This window comes from Balaenoptera borealis, assembly GCF_965194805.1.
Source record: "Balaenoptera borealis genome assembly, chromosome: 15".
NCBI classification, from domain to species: domain Eukaryota; kingdom Metazoa; phylum Chordata; class Mammalia; order Artiodactyla; family Balaenopteridae; genus Balaenoptera; species Balaenoptera borealis.
This window is the reverse complement of record NC_138871.1, coordinates 71,938,682-71,951,867: the sequence shown is the minus strand read 5'-3', so window position 1 is coordinate 71,951,867 and position 13,186 is coordinate 71,938,682. Positions and strand designations below refer to the sequence as shown.

At 42.7% G+C, this 13,186-nt stretch overlaps 1 protein-coding gene and 2 long non-coding RNA genes across 32 annotated transcripts in view; 2 read left to right on the top strand and 1 right to left on the bottom strand.

Annotated features, from left to right (window-relative positions):
* DTNB (dystrobrevin beta) overlaps positions 1-2,016 on the bottom strand; it is a 252,130-nt gene extending 250,114 nt beyond the window's left edge. For 28 of the 30 annotated variants that reach the window (XR_014234821.1, XM_082356902.1, XM_082356892.1 and 25 more), the window contains exon 1: positions 1,783-1,916. The gene's annotated coding sequence lies outside the window, so the exon portion shown is untranslated. Of the gene's footprint in view, positions 1-1,782 lie in introns of all 30 variants that reach the window. The other 2 variants (XM_082356910.1, XM_082356899.1) reach the window with 2 other exon arrangements.
* Positions 1-13,186, top strand: part of LOC309611905 — a 348,213-nt gene that overhangs the window by 174,031 nt on the left and 160,996 nt on the right. The window lies entirely within an intron of this gene.
* Positions 2,053-9,848, top strand: LOC309611907. The gene is made up of 2 exons (XR_014234827.1): positions 2,053-2,258; positions 8,670-9,848. It is a non-coding gene; the product is annotated as an uncharacterized lncRNA (long non-coding RNA).

The following is a 13,186-nucleotide window of genomic DNA, read 5'->3' as shown; positions in this document are numbered from 1 at the left end:
TCTGATTTCCTAACTAAGTAGAAATTTTGTCTCTCACACATAGTGGACACTCAAAAGCCTTGCCAACACTACCTTGACTACACAACCCCCTTCAAAAGTAATTCCATTTATGTACGATAAAAATTCTCACAGAACTCATAAAAGGTCAAGTTTTAATTTGGCAGACAAAGTAACCCAACAGGCACTGCAACCCAGGCAACTGAAACAGCAGCCTGGAGCTCGAGAGTCCAGAAATCCAACCAAGGCAGAAAAAAGGCAGAATCCCAGCCCTTACAGAAGAGCAGAGATACATCCTCTTATGACAGATCTAAGATCCAAGAACCAATATAAAAATGAAAAAATGTTCTCTAGACAAAAGTACTCTCCTTCCTCAAGTGATAGAAAAGGGCCAGAACGGGATGATTTGAAGCAATGGCCCAAGGAGTAAGCTCCTGGCAGCCAACATGCAATAAAGATGTGAAAGTGGCAGCATGACCACAAGATATGACAACTCCATCACCTTAGCCATCACTTTAAATGCCCAGACCTAAGAACCTGGGTTACTTCACACGGCAAAAAAAAAAAAAAAAAAAAGAGAACCTGAGGAACAAGGGAAGTCCATTCAGCCATCCCTAACACCAGATTAATCAATAGTGCTCTGTGTAAAATAGAGCAAAACCTTGCTTGGTTCATTCATTCAGGCAATACGTAGGTATTTAGTGCCTGCTGTGGGTCAGGCACTGTTCTTGTCACTGAGGATTTAGCAGTTAATAGTCATGGAGCTTCATTCTACTTGGGAAGAAAGGTAACTTCTTTTCTCTTTCCAATTTCCGTTTCCCTTCTCTCTCTTTAAATGTTACGCAGAAGTTCCTTCAAAACTCTCCCAAGTACCTCCCACAAGCTTCTTTGACCCTTCTGCTTTAATCCTCAAAGCAAGCAATTTTATGGCTCCAATTTCCCAATACTGGGGAAAAGAAACCTAAAGTGAATGAGACAAAATTCAATGTTGCTTTGTACTTCATACGCATACCTTTACAACCAAATTGCCAGCACTTAAATAGCAAATGATGGTTGTGTTTTACACAATTTTGTGGCCCCAGTGCTGACCACGGTTCTCTACCCAAGGTACCTAACCAATAAACGTTTGCTGAGACTGCTGGAAGGTCTCCCTAATCCCAAGGCCTGGCACAGGAATTTAACAGCAAGCATTCGTTAGCTGCATCCTTCCTCCTCTCAGGACACTTTCCTTTAACGGCTGACCTCGGTGCACAGGTTCACTGAGAGGCGCCTCGGGAAATAGTGTTTTGAGGTGATGTGAAATAAATTCCCTTCCCTCTGCCAGGGCCTGCCTGCCTCAGCTGCCCTCTGCCAGGACCTGCCTCCTTCGCCCCCTTAAACACCTAAGGCAGAGCCTCCTCCCTGCGAGCCGGGCACGGGCAGCATCAGCCCTGCGCCCGCACCCCGGCTCCGCGCCCTGCGGCCACAGCGCGCTCGGGACCCCGGAGCCCCCTCCGCGGCCCGGGGCTCAGAGCCCGGCGGCGGCGGCCCGGAGCTCCGCTCCATCCCCCGCGCTCGCCCCTCCAGGTCCGGGCGCGCGGCGCCGTCTCCCCTCACAGCGCGCGCTGTGCAGCGGCCCCGGCTCCCCGCGCGCCGTCTCCGCCGCTCCCGGCCCTGCACCCCCGCAGGCTCCTGAGGTGAGGGGGCTGCGCGGGCTCCTTCCCGCTTCTCGCGGGCGCGAGGCTCTGGCACCGCGCTCCTCTCCCGCAGCCTGCGGCGGCCGCCACAAACCCCCGCCGTACTCACTTCCCGGCCGGAGCTGGGGGCGTCGAAAAGGTCTCCGGCGGCCGCAGCCTCCTCCGCCTCCTCCAGCCCGGCCTCCGAGGCTGAGGCGGTGGCGGCGCCCGCTCAGGCCCCGGAGCCGCCCCCGCGCCGAACGTTCTCAGGCACCCGGCTCGCGCCGCTTCCCCGCCCGGCACGCGCAGCGAGCCCGCCCCCGGTGCGAGGGCGCTAGGGCGCGAGGGCGCAGGGCGGGGGCCGGGCACGCGCCGCCTGCGCGAGCGCGCGGCTGGGGGCGGGGCTTCCGCCGCGCCGAGGAGGGGGCGGGCCAGCGGGCCGAGTTCCCCTCGAGTCCCGCCCCCTGCGGCCGGGTTCCGGGCGGACGGAGTAAACTTGCCCCCTGCGGGCTTTTCCCGTGAGCCAGCTGCGGGCGGCGGAGGTGCGTTCCAACTCCACAGGTATGCGCCCCGCCGGCTGGATGCTCGGCCCGACGTGACTACAAGGTAGAGAATGCAAAGAACCACCCCCATGAATCATTCATCCGCACCTCGAGCATGGGACCCTGCCCTGAGTGATTTTTCCGTATTAATTCAGCTCAGCAACCGTTAACTGAGCACCGACTCCGTGCCTAGCGCTGTAGCACTGCACCAGGTGCTGTGTAGGTACACCGTCAAGGTCCCTGGTCTCCAGGAGCGCGTAACTTAGTGGAAAACCGGCCGTGTAAACAAGCAGGTCTGGTGATCCGTGCAAAGCCAAGCCACGGTGAGATGCTGTGGGAGGGCAGAGGAGGAAGAGATTACTTCCGCTTGGACGATGCAGAGGGATTCCTGGAAGAGGTGGCGTTTGTGTTCAGCCTGCAAGGAAGAAAAAGAGAGAAATCCTAGGAGAAAAAAAGGGAGGGCATCAAAAACTAGGTAAACAGCTTGGGCAAAGGAACAGAGAGTGACCAAGGTTTACCATCTCAGCATCAGCTTTTTTGTTTTAATATCCGTTTTGATAGAATCCTTTCCAAACTATGTGAAACAGGAGATGATGCCAAATGAGGAACAGCAAAGCTTTTTTTTAACGGCTCAAAGGATCATTTTCTCAACTTTATTTAAGGCTCAAGACAGCAGTGTCCTTTAAGGACTTTTGGTATGTTAGTGAAGGATGTAAATCCCTAAGCTAAGAGAGCCCAGGCCCCTGTGCTTTGAGTCTGGTTTTTCACTGCTTTTTGGCACCTTATGGTAAGGCAGATCGTACCACCTTCTGCTGCTGTCTGCCTGCCTGTGTTTAGGACATCCTCTTCCTCCCCCTCTTATCTTCCTATTTTTAAACCCCTGTGGTGAAGGAAATGCTGGTAACCAACTTTGTTAAGTGAGAGTAAACAGATTACTCCAAAAAAACTGGCATCACCTATCACTCATGAATTTTGTGACTATTTTGCATGCTTAGAAGACTTTTTCACTTGTATGCAGAGTCTTAACTATGTTTTGAATATGTTAAGATACTTAGAATACAGGTAAAAGACACGTTGTTTATTCATTTACTACTCATTGAACACCAACTTTGAGGGAGGCATTGAAAGGGTAAAACACTGATCCTGTCCTCTGGAGAAAAGAGATGTAAATGATGTAAAACAATATGTAAATATGGTTTGTTCTGTTTGCTCTACTGACTGAAACCAAAGTAATTTCAATATGTGGACTAGCCATTCTGGGAATTAACCACTTTAAATATATTCATATTAGCATCTCTCCATCTCGGTTCTGTTTTTCATCACCTCACACATAGTCAGAAAACTTCTTTCAAACATACTGCAGTCATCACTCTCACTCCCAAAATTACCGACTTCTTTTACCTACTTGTCCTTTTCCTTCACCATCTATTCATGTGCAAGCTTTTCCTGTCCTAAAGAAAAAGGAGGAAACCTCTGTCATTATAGATCATGCTCCAGTTACTATTCCCTCCCTGTCTTTTAAGACAAAAGTCTTAAAAGTAGTTTACACTCATCTCTGCCAACTCAGCCCCCTCTCACTCCCCGACCCATAGCTTTGTAGCTTCTGTCCCCACCACATCGCTGCACTGCTCTCAGTCAGTAAGCGCTGGCTTCATCCTAAATGCCCCAGGCCATTTTTGAGTCCTCTATTACTAGAGCTCTTGGTGACATTTGACGACACAGAGCTCTCCACTCTTTTGACACCCCCTTGGCCTTCACAACGGGACTCATCTCCTAACCCCTCTGACCACTCCTCCGTCTACAGGCTTCTGTTCTCAGCTTTCATCGCACCCCGTACATTCTCCCTGAGCCGTTGCATCCGCCCTGTCTTCATCTGCCACGTATATCGTATATCGGCAACTCCCAAGTGCATTATCTAGCTCAGACCGCTCATCTGAGTTCCATGTACACACAAGCCTACTAGACTTCTCCACCTGGATGTCCTAGAGACCCCTCAAGCTCTACTTGTCTAAAACTGTTGGACTCTTGGTTGCCCAGGACCTGGGAGTCATCCTTCATTCTTTACCCACACCCACCCCCGCCACACCCAACAATCCCATTGATTCTCCTCAAACATAAATCTACACTCTGTCCCTCTTAGCTCCTCTTACCTAGGCTAATGCAATACCCTTTTATCTTGTCTCCCTCCTGCAGCCTTGTTCCTTCTGATCCATATTCCATACCGCATGTCAGAATTGCTTTTTTTTTTTTTTTAATATAAGTACAAAATTTTATTTCTTTATACAACAGAATTGCTTTTTTTAAATTTGCCGCTTGTGGTGTCACTGCTGGCACACAAGACCTTCCATCTATCAAGCCCTTGTCCACTCCATCTCTTGTCTCTTCCTACACATCCCCCATCCAAGCTCCTGAAATGTTCCTACTTTCCCTTGCCTCCATACCTTTGTGCTTGTTTCTCTGTCTCTCTTTGGAATGTCATTTGAATACAAGCATAGAAGGTCCAACATATATGTAGGCAAAGTTCCACATATGATGAAACTATAATCTAAGAAACTTTCTGGAAATAAGAAAATATAAACCTACAAAATGAAAGGACTCACATGTACTTGGGGAAATGACCACAGAATGATCAAATTTGAGAGCTAGCCTCTTGAAACTATTAGACAGGGACTTCCCTGGCAGTCCAGTGGTTAAGACTCCATGCTTCCAATGCAGGGGGCACGGGTTCAATCCCCGGTCAGGGAACTAAGATCCCACGTGCCATGTGGTACGGCCAAAATTTTTAAAAATAAAAACTATTAGACAAAAAATAACAATGATAATCTTCAAGGCCTCCATATAAAAAGTTCAAATTATTTAAAGATGTAAGAAAATTAGGCTGCAGTACATTAAAGATGACTGTGTATTCTGTATCACTTCTTTTGATCCAGGTTCGCCTAAGCAAATTGCTTGACCAATAGAATATGTGATGTTACGAGACTTCCAGGCCTAGGTCATAGGAAGTCTTGAAGAGTCCACCTGGGTCTTTGGGAACACTTGCCCTTGAAGCCCCGAGCCACTATGTAAAATATCTAACTCCCTGTGGAGAGGTTCTGAGACTACATGGAGAGGGAGAGGGGTCTACCTGATCCTAGCTGATATGAGAGAAGTCATCATGAATTCTGTATCAGTCCAGCCATCAGCTGAATACCACTGAGTGGTTCCAGTTGAAGCCACGTAGAACAGAAGAATCACCCAGCCAAATCGTACCCGAATTTCTGACCCCAAATGTTGTGAAATTATAATCAAAATGGTTCTTTCTTTATGCGTTCCTTTTAGGGTAGTTTGTTATGGAGTCTGGTAACCAAAATATTTGGCATCAGACTTCTTAAGAGCAAAGCAAGCCTATAGTGATGCAGCATTTTCAGCATTTACTAAAAACTCAAGGAAAGAAAATACATGCTAAGGATTTTATATGCATCCATCCATGCTGTTTTTCAAGCATCAAAGGCTATAGGAAAAAAAATAATAACTTTTTAAAATGCAAGAACTCAGTACTGTGCACGTTAAGCCCCTCCTAAGTAGCTACTAGAGCAGGTGTCAGCAAATTTTTTTCTAAAGGCCCAGATAGTAAATATTTTGAGTTTGCAGGCTTATTCAGCCCTGCCATTGTAGCACCAAAGCAGCCATAAATAACATGCAAATAAGTGATTTAAGAAAATAATATATCGATACAATGACCAAGTGGGGGTTTTGTATTAATTTGCCAGAATTACCATAACAAAGTACCGCAGACTGACCTAAAGAACAGAAACCTATTCCCTCAGAGTTCTGGAGGGTAGAAGTCCAAGATCAAGGTGTCAGCAGGGTTGATTTCTTCTGAGGCCTCTCTTCTTGGCTTGTAGATGGCCATCTTCTCCCTGTTTCCTCACATGGTTTTCCCTTTGTACTGTGACTGTCTGTATCCTAATCTCCTCTTCTTATAAGGACACCAGTCATATTAGAGTAGGGCCCACCCTAATGACCTCATTTTAACTTAATTATCTTTCTAAAAACTTTATCTCCAAATATAGTCACATTCTGCAGTACTGCTTAGGACTTCAACAACCTAAATGTAAAAACTAAAACAACAGAATGCTTAGAAGAAAACATAAATGTAAATCTTCATTACCTTGAGTTTGGCAAACCCTTCTTAGATACAATACCACAAGCACAAATGACAAAAGGTAAAAAAATCGGATTTTTCTCAAAATTAAAAACTTTTGTGTGTCAAAGGACACCATAAAAAAGTGCAAAGACAGCCTACAGAATGGAATTAAATATTTCTAAATAATATATATGATAAGGAACTTATAACCAGAATATATAAACAATATAACAATCATAAAACAAATAACCCAGGTGAAAATTGGGGAAAGGATTTGAGCAGACATTTCTTCAAAGAAAATATATAAATGGTGAAGAAGCACTTGTAAACATGTTCAACATGATTAGCTATTAGTGGAATGTAAATCAAAGACAATGAGGGACTTCCCTGGTGGCAGGGTGGTTAAGAATCCGCCTGCCAATGCAGGGGACACGGGTTCGAGCCCTGGTCCGGGAAGATCCCACATGCCACAGAGCAACGAAGCCCACGCGCCACAACTACCGAGCCTGCGCTCTAGAGCCTGCGAGCCACAACTACTGAGCCCGCGTGCCACAACTACTGAAGCCTGTGCGCCTAGAACCCGTGCTCCACAACAAGAGAAGCCACCGCAATAAGCCCACGCACCGCAACGAAGAGTAGCCCCCGCTCGCCACAACGCGCAGCAATGAAGACCCAACGCAGCCATAAATAAATAAATAAATAAATAAATATTTTTAAAAAATAGATAAGCAACAAAGCATATCTATTAAAAAAAATGAAAAAGAAAAAAAGACACAATGAGATACTACTTCACCTCCACTAAGATGGCTATAATCAAAATCAGACAATAACAAGTTTTGGTGAGGATGTGGAGAAACTGGAACCTTGATGCACTGCTGGTAGGAATGTTAACGGTGCAATTGCCCTGGAAAACAGCTTGGCATTTCCTCAAAATGTTAAACATAAAGTTATCATATGACCCAGCACTTCTACTTCTAGGTATATACCCAAGAGACTTGAATATATATGCCCATACAAAAACCTATACACACATGTACATCGGGTCTTACTCCTCCTAACAGCCAAAAAGTGAAAGCAACCCCCAAATCCATCGACTGATACATGGATGAACAAAATATGGTAAATCCATTCATACAGTGACATATTATTCAGCAAAAAAAAAGAATGGAGTACCTGCTATAACATGGATGAACCTTGAAAACATTATGCCCAGTGAAAGAAGCCAGTCACAGAAGACCACATATTACATGATTCTATATATGTGAAATGTCCAGAATAGGCAAGACCATAGAGACAGACAGTAGATTAGTGGTTGCCAGTGGCTGGAGGGGTTGAGGGATTGGGAAAGGACTGATACTGTGTATAGGGTTACTTTTTTTTTTTAAGTGTATTGATTGATTGATTGTGGCCGCGATGCACGGCATGTGGTTCCCTGACCAGGGATCGAACCCGCACCCCCTGCATTGGAAGCATGGAGTCTTAACCACTGGATCGCCAGGGCAGTCCCTGGGGTTACTTTCTGAAGTGATGAAAATGTTTTAAAGTTGATTGTGGTGACAGTTACACAACTCCATGAATATACTAAAACGCACTGAACTGTACACTTTAAATAGATGGATTGAAAGTGAATTCTGTCTCAATAAGTCTGGTTCTTTGAAAAAAGAGAGCTATAAAAGAATCTTGAAAGACACAAAAGTATACTTGAACAAGATATCCCTTGGTTTTGGTTAAAATATCTCGACATAGTCAAGATGACAGTTCCCCTTATGTTAACTTATAAATTTAATATGCTCCTGCAAAAAATATAAACAAGTTTTTATGTAGCTAGACAAATTGATACCAAAGCTCATATGGAAAGCTAAACACTCAAGAATAGCTAGTAAAACACTGAAAATGAAGAGTTATGAGAGGTGACTAGTCCCAGCAAATACTAAAACATACTGCAGAGTGAAAACAGTGTGGTTCTGGCACATGACGAGGCAGACCAGTGTAACCGAATGAAAGGTACAGAAATCAATCCAACTACATATAAAAATCCAGTATATGATAAGCGGTCAAATGGCTGCGGCAAAGAAGGACTTTCTAAAAAATGGTGTTGGGGCAACTGGACAGACCTACACAGCCTCACTCTGCTGGTGAGGTTACAGGGAGACAAATATTACTAGAGGGAAGGAAAAATAGTACAACCCCTACCAAGAGGTATTTGGCAATATCTACTGAAACATTTGTACATTTACCTTTCAACCTAGCATTCCCACTTACAGGAATTTACTAAGATGATATCTCCAAAAATAATAGGTACCCTTACATATGTAAGCTTCTTCATTGTACCATTAATTGTATTTGCAGAATATTGGAAACTACCTAAATGCCCAAACACAGAAGACTGGTCGAGTAAACTATGACACTTACACACACAATCAACTGGGAAGCAATAAAGGATATCTTTATGAACTGATATGAAGTAATTGCCAGGGTAAATCATTAAGTTATAAAAGCAAAGTACAAAAGCAAATGTAGTGTATGTTACCTTTTGTGTAATAAAGACAAGAAATAAGAAAATGTAATGGATTTGCTTATTTTAGTAAAAACAATCACAAGAACAATAAACCGGAAAACAGTGATATTGCTTGCCTGAAGGAACTGGGTGAGGGAAGAGGGTGGAAAGGATAGGGGAGGGAGGAACAATTCTGAGTATATCTTTTTGCATAGTTTTGGCATTTGGAAGCATGCTAATGTTACATGCATTCAAATAATAAAATTAAATCGACAAGCATAGGGAGGGACTTCCCTGGCAGTCCAGTGGTTAAGACTCCGTGCTTCCAATGCAAGGAGCATGGGTTCCATCCCTTATTAGGGACCTAAGATCCCACATACCATGCAGCAGCACAGGGAAAAATTAAAATCTGTAACTAAATGCAAATAGAAACAAATGAACCCAATTGTATGTCAAGTGGATGACATACCACAAAAGAAGTGGGAGAAAGAAGTAAACCAAAGAATTTCAAACATAGTACTTAGATATAACTTTAGTCTAATGCAAACAATAAACTAGGGAAAAAAGAATACCAGGAAAAGAAAAACACACAAGGGACAGTAAATATATTTTAATATCAATTATTAATATTAATGATTAATAATGTTGATATTAATTGATAATATTGATTATCTTTATTGCTAATATTTACAAGTTAAATTAGCAAAATATTTGAAATTTAATATCCAGTGTTAAAGACTTTTTTGAAGAAATGTAAATTATACAACCTTTCTGGAAGGTGATTTGGAAATACATATCAAAATCTTTTAAAATATTGACATCCTTTGACCCAGAAATCCAAATTCTTGCAACTTATTTTATGAAAACATTCAGTGATGCGTAATTACATTTATGCATTAGGATATCTTACAAGAGTTAATTCTAAAAACAAAAATTGGGGGAAAAAAAGATACAGGACTTTGATTAATTAAATTATGAGATGTCCATGAGAAAGAAGATGCCACAGCCATTAAAATCACAGTGTAAAAGAATGTTTCATGTCTTGGAAAAGTGTAAAATAGTATGTGTAGTATGATTCCAATTTTGCTTAAAAATATGTGTGAGAGACAAACAACCCAGTAGAAAAAAGGACAAAAGTATAAGCAGACATTTTATAGAAAAGCAAACACATATGGCAAGTTAACATATGAAAAGATCTTCAATTTCATTAGTATTCAGGAAAATGCAGATTAATACTCAATGTTATACACCTACAAGAAAGACAAAAGTTTTAATGTCTGACAATTTCAAATGTCGGTCAGGAGGTTGATCAGTTGGGAACTCTTATGCACCAGTGCTGGGAATGTAAATTGGTGAAACCATTTTGGCAATGCCTTATAAAGATGAAATTTTGCATACTTTATATCAATTTCACCCCAAAGGCACTCTCAACATGTGCATCAAAAGACATGTACAAGCACTGCTTATAATGGCAAAGTACTAATAACAAACCAAATGTCCAGTAAGAGAAGAATGAATAAATCGTGTATATCTTCACAATGGAAATATTAAACAGTGCAAATGAAAGAACTATACATAAATAACATGGTAAAGTGAACCAATGTATTTTTTGAGTGAAAAAAAGCAAGAGACATACTATAATATGATACCATTTTTTAACAGAACATTGGAAATCAACTATACTTCAATAACATAAATTTTTTAAAAATATGATACCATTTTTATAAATCTTAAAATCAAGGCCAAACAATTTGTAAAATTACTTTTATAAAGCAAGGGAATAATAAACCCAAACTTTGAGAAAATAGTTATCCTGGGGGAGGAAATGGTAGGCTGAGAGAGCACTTAGGTAATTGACATTATTGCCAATTATTTGTGATTTTTTTTTCCTGGTTTGTGTGTGTGTGTATAATGTTACATATATTTTTGCATGTCTCAAATACCGTATTTTAAAAAGATAAAGGGAAGGAGTTTGTGTCTCTGTGTGTGTTGTACTCCCTGAATAAAAGAATGGAAGACTATAAACCAAAATATTAGCAGAGATGATCTCTGGGTGGTAGGATTAGGAGTGATTTTCATTTTCTTTGTTTATATTTTCAAAATGTCTTAAATGAATGTGTACTTTTTTGAAAACAGGAAAAAATATTTTTAAAAATCGATGCTAGAACCTGTCCCATTTTCATTCTGTAGTCTGAATATCCAAGTCTTAATTTCCATGATGATAAATGATTCGGGGAAGAGGCACGCAGTGGAATCTCCAAGGTCGTTTGTAACACCAAGTTTAGCCAGGTAGTGAGCTGACAGTAGCAGGAATAACTCTGCAGAAGGATGTACAGAACTGTGTAGGAGGGCGACACCTGCCAGCTGAGTGTCAGTGTAGGCAACAGGAAGGTAATATCAATTCAAAGAAAATAATTTCATGAACCTGAAACCATTCCTTGAAGTCATGAGTTTACTGTCTTGCCCCCATCCCCCACCAAAACCCCCAATATCATGCAGATAAGAATACTAGAAACTGGGGATGTATGTATATGTATAGCTGATTCACTTTGTGATACAGCAGAAACTAACATACCATTGTAAAGCAATTATACTCCAATAAAGATGTTAAAAAAAGAAAAGAATACTAGAAACAAAATATCACAATCCCGTCCTTATGTCAAATTACAGTAAATTGACACCATAATGTGTGTCATTCTGTTCTGGCACTTACAGATTACATAACAGGACTGGAAAGGATCCAATAGAGAGTAATTAAAATGACAAGCTGAAAGCGTGTCCTTTACATAATGGCAAGCAAAAACCAAACTCTGGCCTTCAGAGGAAGATAAGAGTTTAGGGCTTCCCTGGTGGCACAGTGGTTAAGAATCCACCTGCCAATGCAGGGGACATGGGTTCGATCTCTGGTCCAGGAAGATCTCACATGCCGCGGAGCAACTAAGCCGGTGTGCCACAATGCAGGCTCTAGAGCCCTCAAGCCACAACTACTGAGCCCGTGTTTCACAACTACTGAAGCCCGTGCGCCTAGAGCCCGTGCTCCACAACAAGAGAAGCCTCTGCAATGAGAAGCCTGCGCACCACAACGAAGAGTAGCCCCTGCTCGCCACAACTAGAGAAAACCCGTGTGCAGCAACAAAGACCCAACACAGCCAAAAATAAATAAACAAAATTAATTAATTAATTATTTTTAAAAAAGAGTTTAGACGTGATATGCCTAAGGTGTGCATAGCTGGAATACATACGCAGTCACCAAATCTTAGAATACCAGCAGTAAAGGGTAGCTGGTAGTGACTGAAAGAGGCAGATTTGAAAGAAATACATAGGAACTGCTATTTTGCACGGTGAGTAGCAATGAAGAAATCCTTTCCCCCAGAGGCTGAATCACTGGTTCTCAGTCTTGTCCACCGTGGTATGAAGGTGACAAAGAAGACAAATTGGGAGGCTCTGGTGGGGGATGGGATGACCAGGACGAGAGGCAGTGCTGGAACAGGGCTGTCCATACTCTCCGTAGTGTCCTGGGGATTCTGAGAATCTGTGACAAAGTGCACGGAAAACCTTTATGAAGGAAACTTTCTAAGATTTACATCATGGATGCAGTACCGTTTTTCAACAAAACTGTCCTTCTGGGTCATGATGAAGCTTGCACTGGACTGGATAGTCCACTGTGGTATTTTCTGTGCGCCTATGATCACAGGCCTCATCCATTCTGCCGTATTCTGGAAGCTCAGGAGGCCAGAGGCTAAATGACACCCCCAAAAAGATCCTCAAGAATTACTCCAAGAAGGCAACCCAGAGGGCACAGTATCCAAAATCTCCTAGGTTTTGCTAGTTCACCAAAGGCTAATTATTTATGTGGTGTTTTCAGATACCCCAAATATTAACAAATTCTGAGTTGACTAAACTTTCTAAATTGGCTCAAGTTTAGTCATTTCAGCTCTTCTCAATCTGGCTACATCCCAATCACCTGGTATGCTTTTGAGACAATACCTACATCTGGGACCCACCCTAGGTGAACTGAATTTTTTTAAAGTGTCCCCAAGTGATATAACAAGTAGCCAAAGTGGAGAACAACTGAGCTTCTCTACATGTTCAGGTTAATTATTTGAGAGGTTCTGGCTGCAGGAAGAGTGCAAAGGGCATTGGCCAACAAGCCAGGGTGGAAGAGAAAAGGCGATTCTGCCAGCTCGCTTGTGCCCTCACGTGCTCGAATACTGTCCAAGCTCTTGCTGCATGGGTGATGGGGTTGGGGGAGGCTGAGCTGCTTTACGTTGCAGAATGTTGCCAGACAGCCTCAGACATTGGAAATACAGGTTTCTTGGGTCCCTGCATTCATGTGAAGAAGGAAAGAGAAGAGAGCTATGTGTTCCCC